The 22,749-nt window shown below is 42.7% G+C and overlaps 1 protein-coding gene across 2 annotated transcripts in view; it reads right to left on the bottom strand.

Annotated features, from left to right (window-relative positions):
• Nucleotides 1-22,749, bottom strand: part of LRRTM4 (leucine rich repeat transmembrane neuronal 4) — a 1,708,634-nt gene that overhangs the window by 45,126 nt on the left and 1,640,759 nt on the right. The gene's annotated exons all lie outside the window — the stretch shown is intronic.

Raw genomic sequence — 22,749 nt, 5'->3', positions numbered from 1 at the left:
TAATAACATTCATATAAAACTAGGAACACATGAAATGAATTTATCAACTAAAACACATTAAAATTATGCAACATTTTTAACCACTGTAGTACTGAAAGCAATATTAAAAACATCTAATATTTACGACAATATTACATACCTCCAAAAATGATATTCTTGTCGAGGATTTGTGTCACGATGTTAAATTTCCAGTATTTGTTTGCAGATATTTTTTTAAACTATATTTTGCCTAAACACCGTACACCAGGCATCGCCAAAGAGTAGCTCATGAGCTACAGGTAGCTCTCCAGCTACCTGTAAGTAGCTCTCCTGTGTGCAGCCCAGGCTAATAATATAGAATCTTTTACTTGATTGAATTAACATATTTATACCAAAAATTAAAAAATGTGTACACAATATGGAAATATGTATATTTTCAGAATAATTAAGCTGATGTTCTATGACAAATGGGTGAATTTCCAAAATGTACTAAGGGTATTATTTGAGTGATAAATCATGCAGCGTTAGAAAGACTTATTACTCATATTCAGCCGCGGTCGGTAGTAGGAGTAACTGCAGGGCGGTGACGTGGGGAGGGGCAGGGTGGGGGGTAGTAAACTATGGATTAAGGAGGTTTACAGGTAAGTTAACATATTAATTAATAAAACGAATTTCGTTGCGTGCACTGCATCCCCAAATGCGATGCAGTGCACGCAACGAAATTCGTTTTATTAATTAATATGTTAACTTACCTGTAAACCTCCGTAATCCATAGTTTACTACCCCCCACCCTGCCCCTCCCCACGTCACCGCCCTGCAGTTACTCCTACTACCGACCGCGGCTGCTCATATTATGACCTGTGTTGTACCATGGGCACAGCCTTTATGGCTGTTCTGTATTACCCCGTCAGAGACATTCCAAAATGATGACGATTTTTCTTTTTCTTGTGGCAACCTTGCTGAAGCACTGGTGTGACCACTGCTGACAATCTTGAGTGGGTGGTCACTACTACACCAATAATATGAGTAGCTCTGGAGGATTTTCATGAAACATAAATAGCTCTTAGTACTGGAGAGGTTGGAGACCCCTGCTCTAGGTCCATTCTTTTCTGGAAACCCTCTTATAACTTTGGTATGCAAATGATGCACTCGCTTCCTAATTATCGTACCCGATATTAATAAGCCAAGTTATCCTTGCACAATCGCCACCCTGCACATCACAAGACATTGCAATAGCATTAAGAGCACGTCGTTAATTTTGTTCACTAAAGAAAATTGTCAGCTTAAATAACACCGGGATGTGGTCGTCCCGTTCATGGCGGTTTGCCAAGTTTGTTAAAAAATAGAGCAGAGCATTGCCGAGGAAAGATGAATCACAGAAGTCTACTGGCCAGGGTAAATCTTGGGAAATTCAGTGCATAAGCCAAAATTGATAATAGTAGCTACAATTACAATCCCCGTTAAAAAAGAAAATCCACCTTGGAATATAATAAAGGGTCATTTCTTATCCAAGCAGTCATTCTCTTTAACACGTAGGGTGATTTACATCGCTGGGGCACCTATTGTTTTCATTTTTTTTTCTGTAATTAGAACAACTTGTTTCCATTGTTTAATATTTTATGAGTTTAAGAGAGCTTTAGATCCCATTGTCTTATTCAAAGTGTTAAGGGTGAACGGGGCACGTAACACGCAAAGATTATGACCGTCTTTTTGCTGTTCCTTCCCTTTTTGGCATCTTTTCCACTGTTGGTGGTGAGGAGAAGATCTACAGGAATAGCTGCTGGGGTGTTAACATATGCATCTTTGCAATTAGAGTCCAATAGGCCCTGGGGGATCGATTTTCAGCATTCACGTATGCGAATGTCACACACGCCTCCGTTGCTAAAATAATTACGAGCATTTCCGCTGCTGTATGCTCTGTGCAGCCAGATCAGCTTGCATCTTTGTTCCATTTTCTGACACAGTTGCACAATTGTTCGACCTTTTCTTCCAAACTTGCAGATTCTGGGATATTTAATCTTTGTGATTTCAGACAGGGCGATATTGTACACATATCAACTCCACTGCTGGATACAGGGCAAAGTGATATGTGCATATTTTCAACAATGCACCACTTCGGAGTGCTTAATTTGTAAAAGAATAAAGGCCTGATTACGAGTTTTGCAGTCCTAGAGCGGGTGGGACGCCACTACCCTGCTTCAGGACTGCCGAAACTCATCGCCACCCACCAGCCAGACTACAAGTAATTTTGAGGTCCTGCAAGCCGGCGGCATGGCGGTCCAACGGCTGTGCTCTTTAAAGGCTCATTGTGAGCCTTAAACAGTACCAATGTGGGACGGCCTGTGAACGTTCCTGCATAGGAAGGAATGCACCATGTTGTGCATTCCTTCCTGTGCAGAAACTGGGGGTGTAAATTCATAAGTGCCCCCCTGCATGCACCCTGTGCGCAGGGGAAAGAGGTGGGCCTGTAGGGCCCCCTTTCTTTCCTCACCGCCAGCAGTGACATGGAGGAAGAACCTCCATGAAAATGCTGGCGGTGAGGAAAGTTGTAATATGCTTGGCGGTTCCTCCGGGCAACACCAAGCATATTGCAGCCCTCAGACTGCTGTGGGACCTCCAGGTAACGCAGTTTTCTGGTAGTTCCAGCAGTGCAATGGCGGTCCAACCGCCAAAGTCCTAATAAGGTGGTAGAACCGTCAGTGCAGTGGTGGCTGGACTGCCACTGCCACCCCCTGTGAGTCTGGCGGTCTGAGGACCGCCAGACTCGTAATCAGGGCCTAAGTGCCGAGGCCTAAAGTTCTGCTCAGAAGCCTGTGGCTGGCACTATCGAAGGCCTGGTTGCTGAATAACACGACTGTGTCTTACATCACTTTTCACAATGGAATTGTATTTAACGTGTTTTCAATTTTAACAACAGTGATAACGTGATTTGTCAAGAATTGGGTGATTTTCAGTTGAGTGCCAAAGTCAAGAAGCGACCCAGGGTCCAAAGCTGACACATTTGCTTCTATCCCACTTTGGTCCCTTTTTGGGGTAACTAGTCCAAATAATAAATAAGGACTTTGTCAAGATTGCACAGTGAACCAACAAACCAATTAGAACACATTGCTGGATAGCATCACCTCTAAAACCAAAGTGTAGTTCTCCCTGATTAGATATTTCCAAACCCTGCAGTTAATGTATGTTCCTGTTGCTCACTAGCTCTTTGCTGTAGGTGGATTTGGGGTTATTGTCAATCATCGGGCCATTGAAAGAGGGTTCTATCTATGGTATTGCCATTGTGTTGGAATGTCTTGACTATTTGACTTTCTCTAAATTAAAGGCTTTTCTCCTGCCTGCCCAAAGGCTTCAGGTACCTGATAGCATTGCTTCTATCATGCACACTCTGCCTGTGCTCCCTGTGGCAATAGCATACCACAAAATTATGCTTCCCCGCAGAATGTTAAGAGGGTGCCCTAAGCTTCCCATATCTCACAGATTTTCATTGGCTTTGGCCAAATGGCCCCCCTGAAGATTTGGGCAGGGGTCTGCATTACAGTCCTGCCCTGTGGTCTTCTGTGCCTAGCTGAAGATCGCTGGAATCCACTTCAGCACCTGGCAGGTTAATGGGCTGTTTTTAAATAAAGCGTGCTATGGCAACACCCTACTTTGGCATTTCAGCACATGTCCTTTACCAAGCACACCCGGGCACTCTAGTCTCGTGATTTTATTATCCTGAGATTTTTCCCCTAGAGTAAAGGTCTTTCAAACCTCCAATAATATAAACAAAATAGGCACATTCTAAGATTGTTGATGAGGGAAAATGTGGTATATAAAGTGAAGCAGCCCCCTAACCCACAATTAAGACATAGGCCTGCATTCTGAGGTCAGAGGAATGACTGATTTGGTCTGTAATGGAGGTATTGGTTGCACTGGAAATTATAACTCCTGCAAGAATTCCACACTCCAGATATTTCCCCTCCCAGGACATTTCACCATCCAACAGCTGTTGAAATTTCTAGATGGGAAAGTGCACTAAAATGGTGAATTGCAATAGAAAAAGCATGCAGCATCTCCAATTCCTGCAGCATTTCTCCATTTCTATGTGGCTCCTCAGTCTACCAGTCAAAATACTGAATTTTTGAAATCATAAATAGCTTTGGTATTATTAATTCTGTGTGGGAATACCGCTCTGCTATTCTCTCACCACTCCAAATGAAGATTCTAGAAGCTATATGTTAGCCTCCCAAACTTTTTGCCTTCACCCCTCCTGTTTTGCTGAATTAGGTTTTGTTGACTCCAGGACTCTGTGGACTTTTACCACTGCTAACCAGTACTAAAGTTCTTGTGCTCTTGCCCTTAAACATGAAACAGTTGGCCTTCGCCTGATTGGCACATTTAGTTTACTTGTAAACTCCAAGCAAATAGTACCCTATGTGCCCAGGGACTATGAATTAAATTGTACTAGTGGGCCTGCAAATCTTATTGTACTACCCATTTAAGTAGCCTTTTAAAACATGTCTCAGGACTGCCACTGCAGCCTGTAGGGCAATTGTGAACTGCCATTTTGACCTGGCACATTTGCCAAGCATTAAACCTTCCTTTTTAGTACAGATATGCCACCACTGGGGTAGGGCCTAAAAGCTCATATGGCAGGCTGCATTGTATTTAAAAAGTAGGACATGTGGGTTCAGGTTTTAAATCTCTTGGTAGTGTAAAAATTCCTAAAGTTATTTTTCTTCACTGCAAGGCCTATCTCTCCGATAAGATGATATTGGGTTAACTTATTGCACTTAGTGAGTGATAGCATAAGTTTGGGAGCAGATAGGAGAATGATGTTTACACGTCCCCTTTAATGGTAAAGTGAGATTTTGGCACAGTTCTGAAAATGCCACTTTTAGAAAGTATACATTTTCTTGTCATAGCCATTTAGTGTCTGCTGTCTTTGCCCTGGGTCACATGGCTGTAATAGCTTGGCAGTTGTCCTTTGTGTATTCCTCCTAGACAATGATACAGAGGGCAGACTAGGTGTTGATGCAATGATGAATGAGGTGGAGCTATTCCCTGCTCCACCTGCATTTCAAGGGGCTGCTTCCAGCACATACACACACACAATTGACACCAGCCCTTTGTCACCCTAGACTACTTGGAGCCTTGACAGGGGAAGGTACGAACAACCCAGGTCCAGGTGTGGTGTGGAATAGGGAGTCTCCCCACTTCAAAGGCTGGCACCAGGTATAAATGTTGGACCTCTTGAACCATGAATCAGATCTCTTCTGGACCTGTGGCAGACTCCCCTGCCGCTGAAAGGACTCCCCTGCTGCTGAAAGGACTGCCATGCTGCCTGAGGAAGGAAGTCTGTACGTGCTCCTTGAACCCACGTCCATCTGAGTGACTCCAAGGGCTTGCTGGCCTCCTGTTCTGAGCTTCAGGAACACAGTGCCTTCCCAAGATGGCCGCCCGGTGAGGAGCTCCGGCTGGGAGCTCCCGGCCAGACACTTTTTGGCTAAATTCCCCGGATTCCCTCCTCCCCCGGGCACTAACCCACTCACCTGGGTCCTTGATGCTCCTCGATGCTCCATTCCAGCACTTGTGAGCCCGAGATGCTCATTGAAGTTGCTGCTTGAGGCTTTTTCCTGCGGAGTTCCAGAGCCAGCATGGTCAATGTCCGGTGGAGCACCTCTGCTCTGCTATAGGGGTGTCTGGTCCAGGTATCTCGCCATGGCCGATGCCTACCCAGCCTGGCATGGGGCATTGCTCCCCTCCTAACTCTGCTACTAGTCTTTGTCTCCCCCCCGCCTTGTCCTCTTCATTTCCTGGTTTGAGGCGCTGGACGGACCCCTTCGCTTCGTTGCCAATACCCGATGCCTCGCTGGTCTCTCCGGAGGGTTGCTGAGGAGCCGGGCGGAGACCCCCCGTCCTGTCTCTAGGCCCAATTGCTGTTTCCTTTCTCTTCAGCCATCCCGCCTGCGTTGCCTCCTTGCTGGACTTATGGATTGACTTGGAGACACGGCAGAGGTGAGAGGGTGGCGGCGCCGCTCTACGTGGCTGCTCGGCACCCTTCATCCCTAAACCTCCAGGGCCGATCTGAGTCACAGCGGAAGTTTGGAATCTGCACCGCTCTCCGCGACTACTCTTGAGCCCATCTTTCTGCTATCGTTCCGGTGAGACGCCCCCTCCTGCTTTCCTTTAACTTTGATTTTGACTTTGCTGCCTCCTGTTCTGTGGACAGCTGCCCAGGCGCCCGTGGTCTTTCTTTCCTGACCCCTGGTCTCCGGATTGGACACCCCTGTCCCCACTGCTCTTGGTCTTTGACGGCGCGGCTGTGACTTTGGGGCCGACTACCTCTCTCCCTCCGGACTTGCTGGCTATGGTAGCCCTCTTCCTTGACTTTCGGACTTGGACATTTGCGCTCCCCGCCATTTTCTTTTTTTTGACTCGCTTCTTCTACTACCTTTCACTTGATCCGCCATTTTAGCGATCTCTGACCTCTTCCTCCGCCCCAGCGACCTTTCTATTGTCTTTCCTGTGCCTCTGACCCACTCCTCGCTGTCTTACTCGTTACTATCTGTTTCCCTCTCTTGTTTTGTCTCACTATCTCTCTCCTTTCCTTTTCTGCTTTCCTTCACCTTTGTCTCTGTCCCCCCTCTTCCCTCCCCTGCCCCTTCCCTCCCCTGCCCCTTAGATTGTTCTTGTCTCTTACTTTCTGCCGCTTTTGCAACTATCTCACTGCTTTTCGTTAACTCACCCAGCGTCTTCGTTTTTGTCATCCTCGAGTATTCTCAATTCCCTACCCCCTGTTTTTTTGTATTGTTTAAATTCATGTAATTTATTTTACTGCTGTGGTTACTCTTGTAAAGCGCTCTGATACCTCCGGGTCTAGCCAGCGCTATATAAAACTCAAGTAAATAAATAAACAACAAGCTCCAGAGACCTCCCTGCAATTGCCTAGCTGACCTGCTGCAACTGGACCTGCCAGAGTGCAGCTGGCCTCTGCAATAGTGATTCCTTTATCCCCAAGAGGTGCCCCTCAAGTGTTGGACCCTTGCTGTCATCAGAGTGGACTCCTTTTAAAGAAAGGGAAAACTTGTGAAGTATTGAGGTCCTCATGACCACGAGCAAACCCATTCATGGGGAGAATCTGCCACCCACAACAACCATCAAGACGAAGCTCTGGCAAATCTGACTCTTTCCGATGCAGCTACCACCAGCGATGACTAGCAACACGAGAGCTACGCTTTGTGCTGCAGCAATGACAGCTCATGGTGACAACCAACATGAAGCTCTAATGATGACCGTCGGTGATGAACAACAGGATCTTCCAACCACAGCAACAACTGTCAGTAATGCATATGCCTGCTCTAAGCTCTACAGCAACAACCAGCCGCAACACTATCCCTGCTCCTCGCGGCCTCCTCCACCACGAACTGAACTATACTTCGAGTAACTTTTTCAGCAGGACTAACCTGATCCCTCTTTCTGGCCTGAGCTTCACTGCCATCAGTCTTAACTTGTGACTTACCTAAAATTTCAAAATTACATATTGCCATAAATACTGATTCGATTTTTGTTGTTCTGGTACCATTTTATTGACTCCATTTTAGTCTATTTGCAAAATCGGTTTAAGGTTTTTCTTGTGTTATGGTTTACCTTTATTGCTGTCTGTGTGCTGCATAAATACTTTACACATTGCCTTTAAGTTAAGTTGTGGCAAACTACCATCGGGTTATGCACAGGTTTTGTGACTTATGTGGTTCACACTGTCAGCGATTGTGGTTGTTGCTTGAGAAGGGTTCTCATCTCCCTCAACCAATCACCCAATTTCCTGGCCTATAGACATATGTGATTTATGCACTATCAAAAAAGCATGTCAATGCAGCACACATTCTACAGACTAGACCGCAAAATCCTTTTGTTCCACACAAATCATCAAGGTTCAGCATTCTGCAAGCAATTTAGACTCCATTAAATGTTCTCACAATGAACATGGTTTTGCTAATGCACTGTGTGCTAATGTACTTATGAACATGTGGAATTTACTTCCAAGCATTCTATTCATGGCTTTTCTGCACCCTCATTCTAAGCACAGCAGACCAGACAAAGAAAAGCTCAAGTACCCAGCAATTACAATGCACGTTGACTCTGTTGACCTGATTCATAAAGCTACCTATGTGTATCCGCTCAACCTGCTTGTACAAAAGCCTTAATTTACAAATGAAACCTGCCATAAAAGATAAACTTGCTCTTGAGTCAATTCACCCAATATGATCCTTTATGGTACAATCCTATGCTTGAGTAAGTCCTCCTTCAGGGGTGGGCAGTGCAAATCCCCAGGAGGGTATGCCATGGAACGTTTGTGAACACCCACAATTCAAGGGTTTATGGGCATTCATCAGTTTGACACATTCTCACCCTGGAAAGGACAGCAGTTTACTCCTGTCATGGGCAGGAGTAAATCACTTCCCAGGATGGTGTGGCAAGCGAACACCACCAAAAATGGACGGGTTTCTCCAGAGAAAAATATTGTTCTACTTGAGTAAATGAAATTGCGGTTTCCTTGTACAACAGGTGAAATTTTTGGTGAGTACTGAATGTTTTGTGAATTTCTGATGTTCCTAAACCTACCTGAAAGGGTCTAAACCTGCAAGAACACATACTTTTACAACTATCTTTGTGAATCAGACACATTTTGTTTTGTTTGACAAATCGTTTTTAAAAATAAATATATCTTGCCATGTATAATCACGCAGAGCAAACCGTTTGCCATAATTGTTCACACAATCCATCCTATTTTTGCAAACTCAACCATCAATGTATATCAAAACATATCAGAAGAAAGTAGTGGGCTTTGTTTTATTGTTTATTAATAACAGCCATCATTTTCGAAACAAGTCTGTTTTTTGTGGAAATATAATAAGGCTCAAACAGGTTTTCTCTCTCACTAAAGAGAGATGTATCTCTTGCTCACACTATCGGGATTGTCTAAAGTAAAAATGAACAGATTAATTTACTGTTAATTTAGCAATCAATCTCTTGACCTCTTTATTCATTAAGGACAGCCCAGGAGAAATGTGCATTGGCCAATGCCAGAAGGCCAGCCGCCACATACAAATATGACATGAATTAGACCACCTTTGAAGGATATCTAGATTTAGCCTCTATTCCTGCCAATATGTCAATGACAAAGGTTATATCCTCTGCACACTTTGGACTAACAAAACGAATTGGTGACTAGGAGGAGAAGTTAGCATACCTGTCATACTCAATAGTCCCTTTCAAGTCACTTGTGTACAATTTTAAGAGAGGATTTCAATATGAAAATTTCATTTAGATGCCCCGTGAAATTTAATTTCTCCGTTCTGGGTGTATAATTTCTGGGTCAGGCTAAAGTGAATTCCCTAAACGGGTATCTACAGATCACCTGTAGCACAGTTTGACAGAACTGCCACGCTTAGGAATAAGTGCGGTCTCCCTTTGGAGGTTCCATATGGGAAACCGTTGAAGAGAATGATGCAACTGCTTGGTTAGCCCAAAACATACTATATGTGGAACATCCATCCCATACGCTTCGTATGGATGAGTGAACATGCACTAACCAAGGGGCATATCATCAACAATCGGCGATAATTATCGCTAAGCGCACTTAGCGCTAGGATAATTATCGCCGGCTATTGCTTGTTTTTATCACGGAGACAGCGTGCTATCACTTATCTCCAGAGCGATAAAAATAACCGAGTTAGCTGCCAAATGTGCAATTATCGCTGGTATTCCAGCGATAATCGCACAACGTTTGGCACTACATTGTTGATAGGGCAGGGCATACTTAACCATGATATTCACCTTCCATTGGATATCATGGCTAAGTCAAACTAAAGTCATTTAAAAAAATGGGGTTACCCAATTGTGGTCTGGGACCTGGGTACAGTATGATACAAAAAACAGTGGTCCTGGACCTTAATCTGACAAGATATAAATTAAAGTTCCTGTTGGGTATATTAAGTCAATGATTTCATGAGCTGTATTGGAAGCAATTTATGGGCTCATCATAGTACTTAATACGTTATTCATGAATATACAAAAAGGGGTGCAACAAAGCATGATAAAAACATTCACCATACATTTTATTTTCATATTAATTGGTGAACCAAGGTCAATAAATTTTTGACGATGCGGATTCTTAAGGTTGCTCCAGAAGGAACGTGCATGAAAGAGTATCCAGCTGGCTACGCGGAACTCGGACGGTGACTGAGCGGCTTTTTCCGAAGGTCCAAATTAACAGTTTTCACTGAGAGTCAACCACGAATCGGATTAACACTGACGTGGCAGTTTTCGCGCACCGCATTGACATCAGCACAACGGTCTTCAGTTCATGCGCAATTACTAGGAATTGCACAGACAGTCTCACCCAGAGTGTGGACACACGCATCGCCCGTCATAAGGCCACAACATCCAGCGCATCTCGGCGGGTTGTGACTAGGCCTCTTAACGACCCATGTTGCCCCGCCCTTCCACCCGCCCCAGTCCTGAAGAAGACCCGCAAAGCCGAGGTTCAAACCACCCTTACGACCAAAAGTCGGGTCGAAACGTCGACACCCCTGAATGGGCCTTGACCCCATATGCACCCCCACAGTGCCACACAAGAATACAGTTCTGTGTAAATTGAAATTGTGTTTTTTTACTATAAATGCGGCCAGGCCTAATAGGATGGTGATTTACAACCAGTCCCAAAAATAAATGTATAAAGTCTTTCTCTATATCACTATCTTGAATTCTTTTCAACACCTTTTCACTTGAGCACCCCTCTTTCATGCACGTTCCTTCTGGAGCAACCTTAAGAATCCGCATCGTCAAAAATTTATTGACCTTGGTTCACCAATTAATATGAAAATAAAATGTATGGTGAATGTTATCATGGTTTGTTGCACCCCTTTTTGTATATTCATGAATAACGTATTAAGTACTATGAGCCCATAAATTGCATCCAATACAGCTCATGAAATCATTGACTTAATATACCCAACAAGAACGTTGATTTATATCTAAGTCAAACTAAAAGCAGGTGTAAGGAAAGTAGCGATAACCGCGGTTAGCTCTACTTTTCTTATCGCTATGCTTGTTAGTGTGCCCATTGATAATTGGAGAAATGTCGGTTAGCGACATTTCTCCTGTTATTTTGGGAAGGAACGCCCACTTTGCATCTCATTAGAGAAAAATTAGGGAAAAAGGGTGCTAACATGCGATTATGCATGTTAGCACCCTCTTGTTAATAGGGTGAAAACATTATCTTCCCTTTTCTGGCTTTTAAAGCCAAAAAAGCGGAGATAAGGCCCTTGATGATATGCCCCCAAGTGCGCTTGGATAACACACAACCATCTATCAGATGTTTGCTTAAGCATCCCAGGTTGTTATCTACTTGAGCAACTGAACTGAAATGCTGCTCTCATTCATTGCTTATATGTACGTACAAAACCATTGTACCAGGTACAGAGTTATTTTGTCAAAGCAAATGTTTATGTGCTAATGTGGTTAAAAAGGTGAATAATCCATGCTGTTTTGGTCAGTGATGCTTAATGAGCTGATTTCTTCTGTTGAGGTGCAACTTAAACTCGGACTTTTAATGGCCATAGCACCTCAGAGCCTGCTAGGGCCATTGACTAGCCGTAGATAAAGGTGATTCTAAAATCACTTCCGATACCAGTTTCACAACTAAGATGTGTGCAAAAGGAAGTATAAATCACTCTAAGGTATGTATATCTGATTGTCCTGCTCAGACAGAATATCATCTACCCTCACTGTTGTATATGGCAATTAAATGAATTTGAATATGACCAGGATTACTATAGTGACTCACCTTGGCTTATTCATCAGACAAAATTAGTTAAAAATGCAGTATTTTCCCTCGGTTGTATGTTTTACATTAAACATTCACTGATTCATTTTCTAAATAGCATCACAAGTGGCTCCTATTGTCAAAAGAATTTCTAAGCGTTGCTTCAAAATGATAGCATCAAAACTGTATCAGAATATATGTTTCTCTCTATAAAATGTATCTATCGTTTAGACAATGTGTTTAATCTCTCTAGAGAAGACCTGTAGTTGAATAGGACCCAATCATGCCCTTTCTTGATGCATGATGTTTGCCCTGATGAAGACCTAAAAATAGAGAAACAAATAAAGACTGTTGAATCAAGTGTGGGCCAAAGGGATACCTTCGTCACTGACTCATGTTTGGAGCCTGATGATCCCTTCTGAAAATAGTCTGGCACCTGATGACATCTTTTTCTTTGCTGAATATTAATTAATATGTCATGAACTCTACAAGTACATATGAGTACTCCTTCTCTATTTTAATAGATTCAATTAGCACTATCCTTTTAAAGAACAGTGAACATAATATGCCATAATTTTTTTGTCCTTAGGTAGATAGACACGCCAAGGCCTAAAGGCTCCCTAAACAGTTTATTTTTCAAAGCCAATATGACTGCTTTTCATGTGGTAAAGCATGGAAACTCAGTCATGCACAAATGCTGTGCTGATTGTAATGAAAGTGGTGGCAATGGTGGCATTGTAAATTATGGTAGTCATGCTGGTACTTATAGGGGTTTTGTTTGTGATGGTGTTAAAGGCTCTCATCAAACTCCTGAAAAAAAAGGCAAGGCAAAAAGTAATATTCTGCTGGGTGGGTCCAAGTCTGTTCTGTGTATATTTAAAGAACTGGTAACAATATGTCTTGAATACAGCTGCATTGTCAAGCCACACCGAAGATTTGAACTGTCAGATTTATAGTTGTATTCAGTCTAGCCCTCCAAGGATGTGCATAAATTATCTATTGCTTACCAGATTTCTAGATATTAAAATGCATCCCTAAAAGGTGAAATTGAGAAATCAATCAACCACTCAATCAGTAGATTTGTAGAGTGCTACTTGTCACCCGCGAGGGAATCCAAGCACTGGCAGTGTCGAGTTGATTAGCCAAATAGCCAGGTCTTCAGGGAATTTCAGAACTCTGGAAGAGATTGGGAGGTCCATAGATGAATAGGTAGCTTGCGCCATGTCTTCGCTGCTAGAGTGAGGGTTAGAGAAGGGGGCACAGAGTTGAGGTGTCAGGTGGACTGATGGAAGTTCAGGCTGTGGTTTAAGTAGGCAGGTCCGCAGTTCTGTAGAGCCCTGTATGCATGGGTCAGGAGTTTGAATTGGCACTTGTACTGTAGATTTCGCCAGGGGAGGTCCCTGAGGTAGAGGGTGATGTGGGTTTGTCTAGGAAGATGAAGAGAGTCTGGCTGTGGCGTTCTGTTTGCCCTCTTGTTAGAGGAGGTGATCTGTGATCCCTCTGTAGAGAGCATTGCAATAGCATTGCCATAGTCCAGTCGACTGAAGATGAAGGCCTGGGTGATGGTACGGCTTGAGCTTTGGGGTAGCCATTTAAATATCTTATGAAGCCTGTGGAGAATGAAGAAGCAGGAGGAGGAGACTGAGTTGACCTGACTCATCATGAATGAATAAATTTTGTATTTATAAAGCGCCTGGTTACTCTGAGGGAGTGTCCCTGCGCTAAACAGAATTAGGGTCTGGAAATTCAAGGGCTGGTAGGCTTCTAACTGTGTCTAAAGAGCCAGGTCTTCAGATTTTTGGAGAAACTTGCCTCAGACTGTTCAAGTCTTAGGTTAATTGGCATTGAGTCATGATTAGCTTGTTATCCAGAATGATGCATAGGTTCCTAGCAACACTTACTTGACATCTTTCTGTGTTTTTTGATATCCAATTTTATTGGTATTTTGTATAACAAGATAATCAAAGTAACATTTGTATCACTGTGACGTGTAAGACATTTCATTACAATTACAAGTATTATCCCCCTCTCTAGTTGGTATAAAAACATCTTTATATGTTAATGAAATCATTATTGAGCATCTTCATTTTGCAACACCTTATTCTGTAATTCAGGGTATGAATTACCAGCAAAAGAAGATTCAATATGATGCGGGGCAAATTCCGCTGCGGTGCAAGAGGGGGCGGATTTGGGCATGGCACTCCCGCCCTCAGGATGGCCCCCGGCCATCATAAATCACAGTGGGCGTGTGCTTATGACGGCCGGGAGCCGTCCGAACTCCGCCCTCTGATTAATTATCTCGCACAGGCGGGGAATTAATACCACGTGGGCGGAGCAGCAACGTTCGGACGGCTCCCGGCCATCATGAACACACGCCCACCGTGACTCATGACGGCCGGGAGACGTCATGAGCACTCAAGGAGTTAAAGCCTCTACATAAATATCTCATTGTATACGCTGTAAAGTGTCCAATGCATCCTTCCATGGACTTTGCACATGTATGTGATCAGAGGCAGAGTTGCATTATAAAGTATTAGCCTAAATTCTCCATTCCAGGTACTGGGATTATGGTCCAGCTCAGGATGCTGGTATTTCTGGCACCTAGTACTTTAAAAGACATTATCAAGTGTAAGATCATCTAACTTTCCCTGCATTACTAAGTAGAAGAGTAAAAATAATTACACATGCAGTGCAGACCTCCAATTACTGTTTTGAGAATCCAGTATTTCCATTTGCAAGTGGTATGGAAAGAAAGAAGATAATTTGCTTGACTAATATGATTTATTGACCACACTTGCATGAAATTGATTGGTTGATAAGTCTCACACTTACTATTGCATATGATAATTACAAAATATTGACTGACCCACATTATATTTTCTCGCTATTGACTTATGTTTTTTAAAGCAATGGCCAATTACTATTCCAATACAGCCATCAAGGATGGCAGACGGTTATACTTAGGGTGCACAACCACTTTCTTGCAAGGGAGACAAGTAAAAAGTTGAATACCTGGTGGTCCACAAAATATTCTGAATAAGATTTTGTACATTGCATCTCTTGTTGCCAGTTTCGTAAGGAGATCATGGGGGGACAAGAAGCAAACCCTATATGGGACAGGGTGGCCAAATATTCCCTAAATTCAGAGCCCCACAAACCTAGGAAAAGCAATTCATTACACTGCTGAGAAGGCAGTTAAAAAGTTGATTTCAGAGGGAAATAAGTCTGCCGATAACATTGATATTTACCCTAAGAAAAGAGAATTCTGTTGGACATGCAGTTCCATCTGGGACAGCATGTTTTTCATCACCCTCTACTGTAACCTCAAGGCACAATTCACAGAGTGTGCAAATACATTAAAATGAATCCTGTACTCTTGTCTAGCATCAGCATTGACGTTGGCCACTTCAGATCACCATCTGACCATGGAAAACGAAGAAGAGAAGAAAGTGGTTGAAGTATTAAAAAACCAGAGGAACAGAACAGAACAAGAGAAGTGGAGGAAGGATATATTGGGATTACACAGGAGGGATGTGTAGGGACAGAAAATCAGAAAATGGAACAGGGAATGGATAGAGATTTAGCTACATTTTTTGGGAGTCGTTCCACCTTTTCTGTAAGAAAAAATTGATCTATGCTCCTAATTTTGCATGTAAATGAATTTCATGAACATAAATGGAAGTCAAATGTCTGGTGCAATGTGCAAACCCACTACATTCCGCTGCTCAGTTCAGAGAACAAAATGGATAGCTGAACACCCAATGGGAGTTATCAGACTAGAAAATGCATGCAAACGACTCTCAAAAGTTTTTAAAATACTTCAGATGCTTCAATCTGGAATTCTTTTAAAACATGTTGAAAACTGTGGAGAATTTTAAATAGATGACGTACAGTTTTGGAGGGTGTTTTAGCTTTGTTTGGCCAATAAACATAACTTTGACAAAGGTCTTAATTGCAACAATGGTTGGAAGCAAAGGTGGGGGGGGATGGGAGTAAAGGATTTTTTTTGTATTTCTAACATGCAAACTACAAGGTAACCTTTCTCTCAGCCTTTGGGAGCAGAGGATAATGATGGAAGAGAATGTTGAGGTAAAATAATAGTAATCAGAGTATAGAGAGAAAAGAGAGAGAGGTTCCGGCAGAGAGCTCCAAGAGAAACAGCAGAAGTTGACAGTGCCCTCATCTGCTCCTGTCTCCACTCCAAGCCTGAAGATAGACAATACCTGCTTCCTCTCTGTCACCACAATCAATACATTTAACTCCAGAACAAAAATATAAGACAGAAATGGAGAGAGGGTTAGGTTGAGTGCTGACAACTAACCCTTCTTGATTTCAAGTTCCCTCAGTCATCAGGCATCAAACGAGACAGATATATCTGCCTGTAAGCCGGAAACTCATAGCCTGTGGGTTGGTCTTAACATTTAGCGTTAAGCTTGTTCCTGCTGTCTCATAGCTGCTTTGGTTTGCAGTAAAAATATTGTCGGCAAAATAAAACACTCTGCAAAAATGGTGTCAATGTTGTTCACTAAACAAATAGAATGCAAAAAAGTTGTGATCACTTGAAAAATTAAAAATGTTGCGCCTTAAAGGACAAATGAAAGTGTACTGGGAGCAAGGCAAGTGGGCCTCCTTCTATAGGAGAGAGGCTCATTTAATGTGAGGTGGGGATGGAGAGCGGGACTGGTAAGGGTGTTTTTAGGATTCTGGGGAAGATAGCAGGAAGGCATAGTAGAGAGCTGGTAGTGTTAGGAGGTAGTTAGGTACTTTTAGGGTCGATAGCAGGGTAGCGTTAAGGGATAGTATGGGGTGTTAAAGTTTAGGGAAAGTTAGCATAAAGGGTTCATGGCTTATCGGATTCACAGATGGTTAGCATAAAATTGTAGCAAGGCTTTTTTAATGTACAGAGAAGGGAGGCGGTAAGGTGAAGTAAGGCTTTTTTGGATTCACGGAAGGTAGCAATCGGGGGTTTTTACATTCAGGGGAGGGTAGTGTTAAGGAGTAGTAAAGGTTAGTAGGGTTTCTGAATAGGGTAGATTTAAGGGGTAGTAAATGTTTTTTTAGGGTTCAGGAACGAGTGGCATTAAGTGGTAATTCAGGTTTTAAGAGTTCAGAGAGGGGAAGCATTTACGGGGATGAAGGGGCATATTATCAAGCACGGCGTTAAAATTATCGCTGCTTTAGCGGCAGAAAATTGCCGCTAAAGCGGCGATAATGGGCTTCATAATATGCCGCAGAGAATTCCCATAGAAGCCCATGTTGACACCAAAAACACGGGCTTACATGGGAATTCTCTGGGGCATATTATCAAGCCCATTATCGCCGCTTTAGCGGCAGTTTTCTGCCGCTAAAGCGGCGATAATTTTAACGCCGTTTCTTGATAATATGCCCCTAAGAGTTTATTAGGCCATTGTTAGATAAATTAAAGAATGCAAGTAATAAATATGACTTTTTGAATTTTACATTTTTGGAATTGTCATAAGGACGCCACATTATGAATTCAACACTTTCAGCTTGACTTTAATGTAGTCCACGTTCTAAAAGTCCACTTTATTAGATACAATCTCTGCTTCATTCAGGGCCGGACTGGGAACCAAAACCGGCCCTGGCAAAGTGCTCGGCCGGCCCCCCGGGGCTTGGGGGTGCCGCCGAGCTCTTTGCCAGGACCGGTTTTCGGCCGATTTTGTTACAGGGACGATTTTGCAGCTGTGCTGCAAAAACGGCCCTGTAACAAAAACGGCCCCCAGGGGCCCAAAACCGGCCCCAACCCGTGCGGCGCACCGGGGGATTGCGCGGTGCCCGCTACGGCCAGTCCGGGCCTGGCTTCATTGATGCCTCAATGGTCTTTGCGCTTATGTTTTTATTTCTTACAACATCTTCCTTCCGGATGGTTAGTTAAAGCTCTTTTCTTTTGGTGGGTGTTGACCTTGGACTCAAATATTTAGAGAGGCTGTGTCCTATTTGAGCAATTCCAGGCATTCCAAGCCACAAATTAATGTCTAGTTTGATTTGTAATGCTGTTGGCTCACATTTGCGCTTTGTTTGTAGTTGTGCATCCGCTATACAGAAGAGCAAACTATTTAATTCCCTGTGTCCTAACATATCCTACATTGTGCAGCAAGCGAGCGCCGGGACGCCGGTTTCACAATATGAATGAATAAATAGACCCCAAAATAAACTGCTGCAAAGGAGAGAAAAATAAGCTAAACATCCGTATGTCACACAAACTGCAGGTCCCAAGTGTTCACCATAAGAGCAGCAAATAGACCTTCAGAGTAAAAGGAACACAAACTTCAATGCATTTTTTTTATTTTAAGTTGTGCCAACTAGATGGAAGGAGATAGGCCTTAAAAAGGTTATATTTGAAATATGGCATCTGGTGCTTTCCATTCTTCTCAGTAGTACACATCCTGCTCAAGGCCAGGACTTTAAAGAAAAAGTGTGCAATCATTCTTTTAATCTCCTTGCTGCCAAGGGCGTTTGCTGATCTTATTTTGCTAACAATGTTTATAACCAGATGAGTGATCTTGAAGAAACATCCAGTCAGAGCTTTAAGCTACAGTTAAATATCTGGATAATACAGGACGTGAAAATCCGATCCGTGTAAATATATTATGTGCCCTTTGTTTTGCGGATTGATTTGTTATTTATTGATTCATATCGCACATGAGCAATCCGAAATATTGCCTCCAAACAGTAGGGACTTCTGTGACAAAAATGACAATAAATTATTCATCAAACCAGCACATCCTTTAGTAGACATTCAAGCACCTGTAGCACACTTTTTCACAATGGACACAGAATCGAAATCCATATAGGCGGCAAAGTGATAACACTCTAACCAATGTGGGAGGAGGAATAAATGCAATTGGCAAACTATTTCTAATCTACTCTTAAACCCAAGTAATATGCCCTTGAGTGCTACACATAACTCCTGATAATACACGAAACATGCTAAGGCCTACCATAAACTAGTGTACATGGGATGACACAGCTGAATCAGTCAACAGTGTAAAAGATGATACCATTTGCATATGTAAAGTGAACAAAAACAATTCAACAGAGGAATATAATTGTATGCCAGATATCAGGACAAAAGTATCTATCTGACACATTTTATTGCAAACATATTGACTACCAGTAGGGGTGGGCGGAATTTGCGAAATTCACTTTCGCAAATTATCGCGAAAAATGGTAAAAATCTCCGCAAACACGCGGAAATATCGCGAAGATGTTTTTTTCCCGCCCGTTCGCGTTATTTTCTGCGTGGTCGCGGCTCGCCAACTTACCCATGTGGTTGCTCGCTTGTTTTCACTTGTCTCGCGGTGCATGATCTCGAGAAGAAAGACGTGATCGTGCGACGAATGACGTTACTATGGGCGAGAACTGTCGCAAGACAGCGCAAATGGCTACCAACAATCCAACATCTCGCGGAGAACGCGACCGGATCGGGAAAACTTGTCGGCGAACGCGGGGATTCAGGTAAGGCAATCGCGTGCACGCGAGAATGTATTATTTCCCAGCGCGAGCAAGCAAAACATTTCCGGTAAAATGCGGATTGCGGAAATTTTGACATTTTCGCGCGCTCCGCGGAACGCGAAAATGTTAAATTATCGCAATTTCCGTGAGCGGAACGGAATTTTAGCCCAGGCCTAACTACCAGAACTTCGTGAAGACAAGTATATATGGGCAAGAAAAGATTTTCTGTCTCTGTAATATAGCATAAAATGTATATAAATTCACCTGCACAATATTCTGCTATTCACTAATTTCTCTACGTTTTTGAACAGTCAATGCTAAAACTCAATATTGTTGTAGTAGCCCAACAATACATCATTGCTTTGGGTTGACCATAGGGTTTAATCAAGACATATACAAATATTCACTATAACAAGCCATAAAATAAAATTACATAGCATAAAGTAGCATAGCATAAAATGACATAACATACACTAATATAACATAATGTAAAATTACAAGACTTGCAACATTTGTAACCTTGCAAATTAGTGTCAAAATCAGATTTTATGTAAATCACTAGCCCAATTTGGGTCATCTATAACTTTTGTTGGACTTGGTCCTTTTTACAGGGCTATTCCCAAATGTTTTGCCTTCACCATTCTGTTTTCTGAATCCATTGTTGTTGGCTTTAGGATTCTACTCACTTTACCACTACTGATCAGTGCTACAGTGCTTGTGCTCTCCCCCTAAATCATTGTACAATTGGCTTCTACCCAACTGGACTATTTAAGTTACTTGTAAGTCCCTAGTTAAGTGGCACTACCTGTACTCAGGGCCTTTAGATTGAATGCTACCAGTGGGCCTTATGCACTGATTGTGCTCTCCACTTTAGTACCCCTTTAAACATCTCAGGTCTGTCATTGCACCCTGTGTCTGCAGTTTAGAACTGTCATTTCGACCTGGCAAAACAAACATTTTGTGAGGTCCAAAAACCCTTTTTAATTCATGTAAGTCATCCCTAGGGTAAGCCCTGGACATCCCAAATGGTAGGGTACAGTGTATTTAAAAAGTGGGACATGTATTTTTTATGTTATACAAGTCCTAGTAGTGAAAAACTCTTATTAATCGCTTTTCACTACTACCAAGCCAACCTTTCACATAGTCTAACACTGGAGTTGCCTTATTACATCTTATGAGTGATCATTTTTAAATGGGAGTAGGCAACCAGTTCATGTTTGATGTTTTTGGAATTATAATAAAAAAATCCTCTCTCACGGTGAATCCAGAAATTAAATTTGAATTTAGAAAATACCACTTTTAGAAAGTTTCCATTTTCCTACCTTAGCCATTTAGTGCCTGCAGTCTGTCTCTGGGTCAATGGCTGGGTGTAGCTGAAAGTTGTGCTTTGTGTATTCCAGCCACACACAATAGAGAGCTAACGTGTGCCTGGATGGGCTATCACTGGCAGGATGGGAGGACAGAGTTTATCACAGCTTGACTAGGCTGTGTCCTACACAAAGAGCTATATAACACCTCTTAGTTAGTCCGGACCCCGGACAGAGAAGGCAGGATGCCTGTGGACTTCAAATGGAAACCTCTAGAAGTTTCTCCCACTTCGAAAGAAGATCATATTATAAACATTGGACTCAAGACCCCAGCTCTTCAGTATACTTCTGGATCCGTGGATACTCTGCCAGGAAAAATGAATGTAGTGCTGCTGAAAGGACTGCTACTCTGCTGGACTGTTGCTCTAAAGAATTTTTGCCCTGCTGTGTTGACCTGCTCCCCTCGTGAAAGGATGGAAAGGACTGGACTTACATCTGTTGAACCCAAGACACTAAAGAGCCTCCAAGGGCTAGTTGTCTGACCTATTGACTAGAGCTTTTAGGACAGGAGTCTACAATAACCTTGAACCCTGCATCTCGACTCCATCTGTGAGTCCAACCCTGTCAGTTGGTGCCACCCAAGTCCTGGACCCTTGGAAGTAAGCCTGAAGGTGCTCTGTCTGGACATATATGGATCCAACAGTCCTGACATCTCCTCTGCTCCACGATGCAAACCTGAACTTAACCGACACATCGCCTTTGCTGCGTGGGTTCTCTCATTGCAGAGACTCCGCACCAACCTCCCAACTCACAGTAAAAGTGCTGCTGTGTGCAGCTTTCCCAACGCTGGCCCTCGCACCACAAATCTCACATTGATGGCAGATCCGATGGCAATACATGTTCTTGCATAGCAGCTCTTCAGAACCAACTCATCGTCTCAAATGTGCGATGCATACCAAATGCTGGACTTTGAATCAAAAGCCCTTGTTGACGGCATCAAGGACAATGACGCAGAACATCACATCGCAAATTTGCAGCCCCTCAGGACCAACTCATCGCCTTGACTGCGTGATGCATCATTGACACAGGACTTAACAACGCTCCGCACCCAGGACGTAAGGTACTGTTGTCCAGGGGCCTTATAGCCAGCCCACGCTCCATTGAGTTCGGTCTTAACTGGTGACTTTGCCCTGTTCCGGTGTGACCAGATATTCAATGTCGGTGCTTTGTGCTTTTTGGCATTAATTTCACTTAATTATTAAAATTGCATATCTTTGGTTCCACTAATTGGATTTTTGTGGTTTTTATTTTTTTCATTTATTAAAAATGACTCTATTTTTCTAAATCTGTTGTGGGATCCTTTTGTATTGTGTTGTAACTGTGTTACTGTTTGAAGTGTTGCACCAATTCTTTACACATTGTCTCAGAGTTAAGCCTGACTGCTCTGTGCCAAGCTACCTGAGGGTTGAGCACAGGTTGATTTTGAGTTTGCTTGTGCCTCACCTTGACAAGAATTGTAGTTTCTGCTTGAATAGGGTTTCATCCCCCTCAACAAGTAACCCAATTTCCTACACCTTTCCAAAGTGTTTCTACTGTTCAAACATGGGTGAATTACTCGCCAAAAGAAATGTTAAAAATGTTAATTTCGATAAAAGATCTTAAGATATATTGAAGGACACACATTTCCATTCAGTTCTGTGATGAACTCCAGTCTTGCCATCCGACATTCAGACACAGCTCATAGTTTTAGCCAAGTTCACATTTTTAATCTCAGAAACATGAACTTGATAATATCCAAAGAACTGTAAACAAAGAAAAGTCTAGTCATTATACTTATTTTCTCAATAGAGGCAAACTATGGTGTCCTGCAGATGATGACTTTGCTTTCCGGTAGCTGATATTAGAAAAAAGGAACCAATAACATTCAGCCATTTTATTGTGTTTTCTGTCTTTGACTTCGCTCTTAATTTTCTTGGATTTCGTCTGGGCCTGAATGCTGTTCCAGGAAAATATCATGTGCTTCCCTTGAAAGTAGTCCCTGGCAACACTGTGTTTACACTGGCCTGATCACCAGTAATTGCTGGCATTTCACGTTATGCGTGTTAGGTGGAATTCTTGAAATTATGCCATGTCCCCCGTTATTGAGCTTCGGTACAAATAAAAATAATATTGCTGGAG

The sequence above is a fragment of the Triturus cristatus genome, chromosome 11 (genome assembly GCF_964204655.1).
Source record: "Triturus cristatus chromosome 11, aTriCri1.1, whole genome shotgun sequence".
In the NCBI taxonomy this organism is placed as follows: domain Eukaryota; kingdom Metazoa; phylum Chordata; class Amphibia; order Caudata; family Salamandridae; genus Triturus; species Triturus cristatus.
The sequence above is the reverse complement of the archived record's forward strand: the minus strand, read 5'-3'. Positions and strand labels throughout refer to the sequence as shown.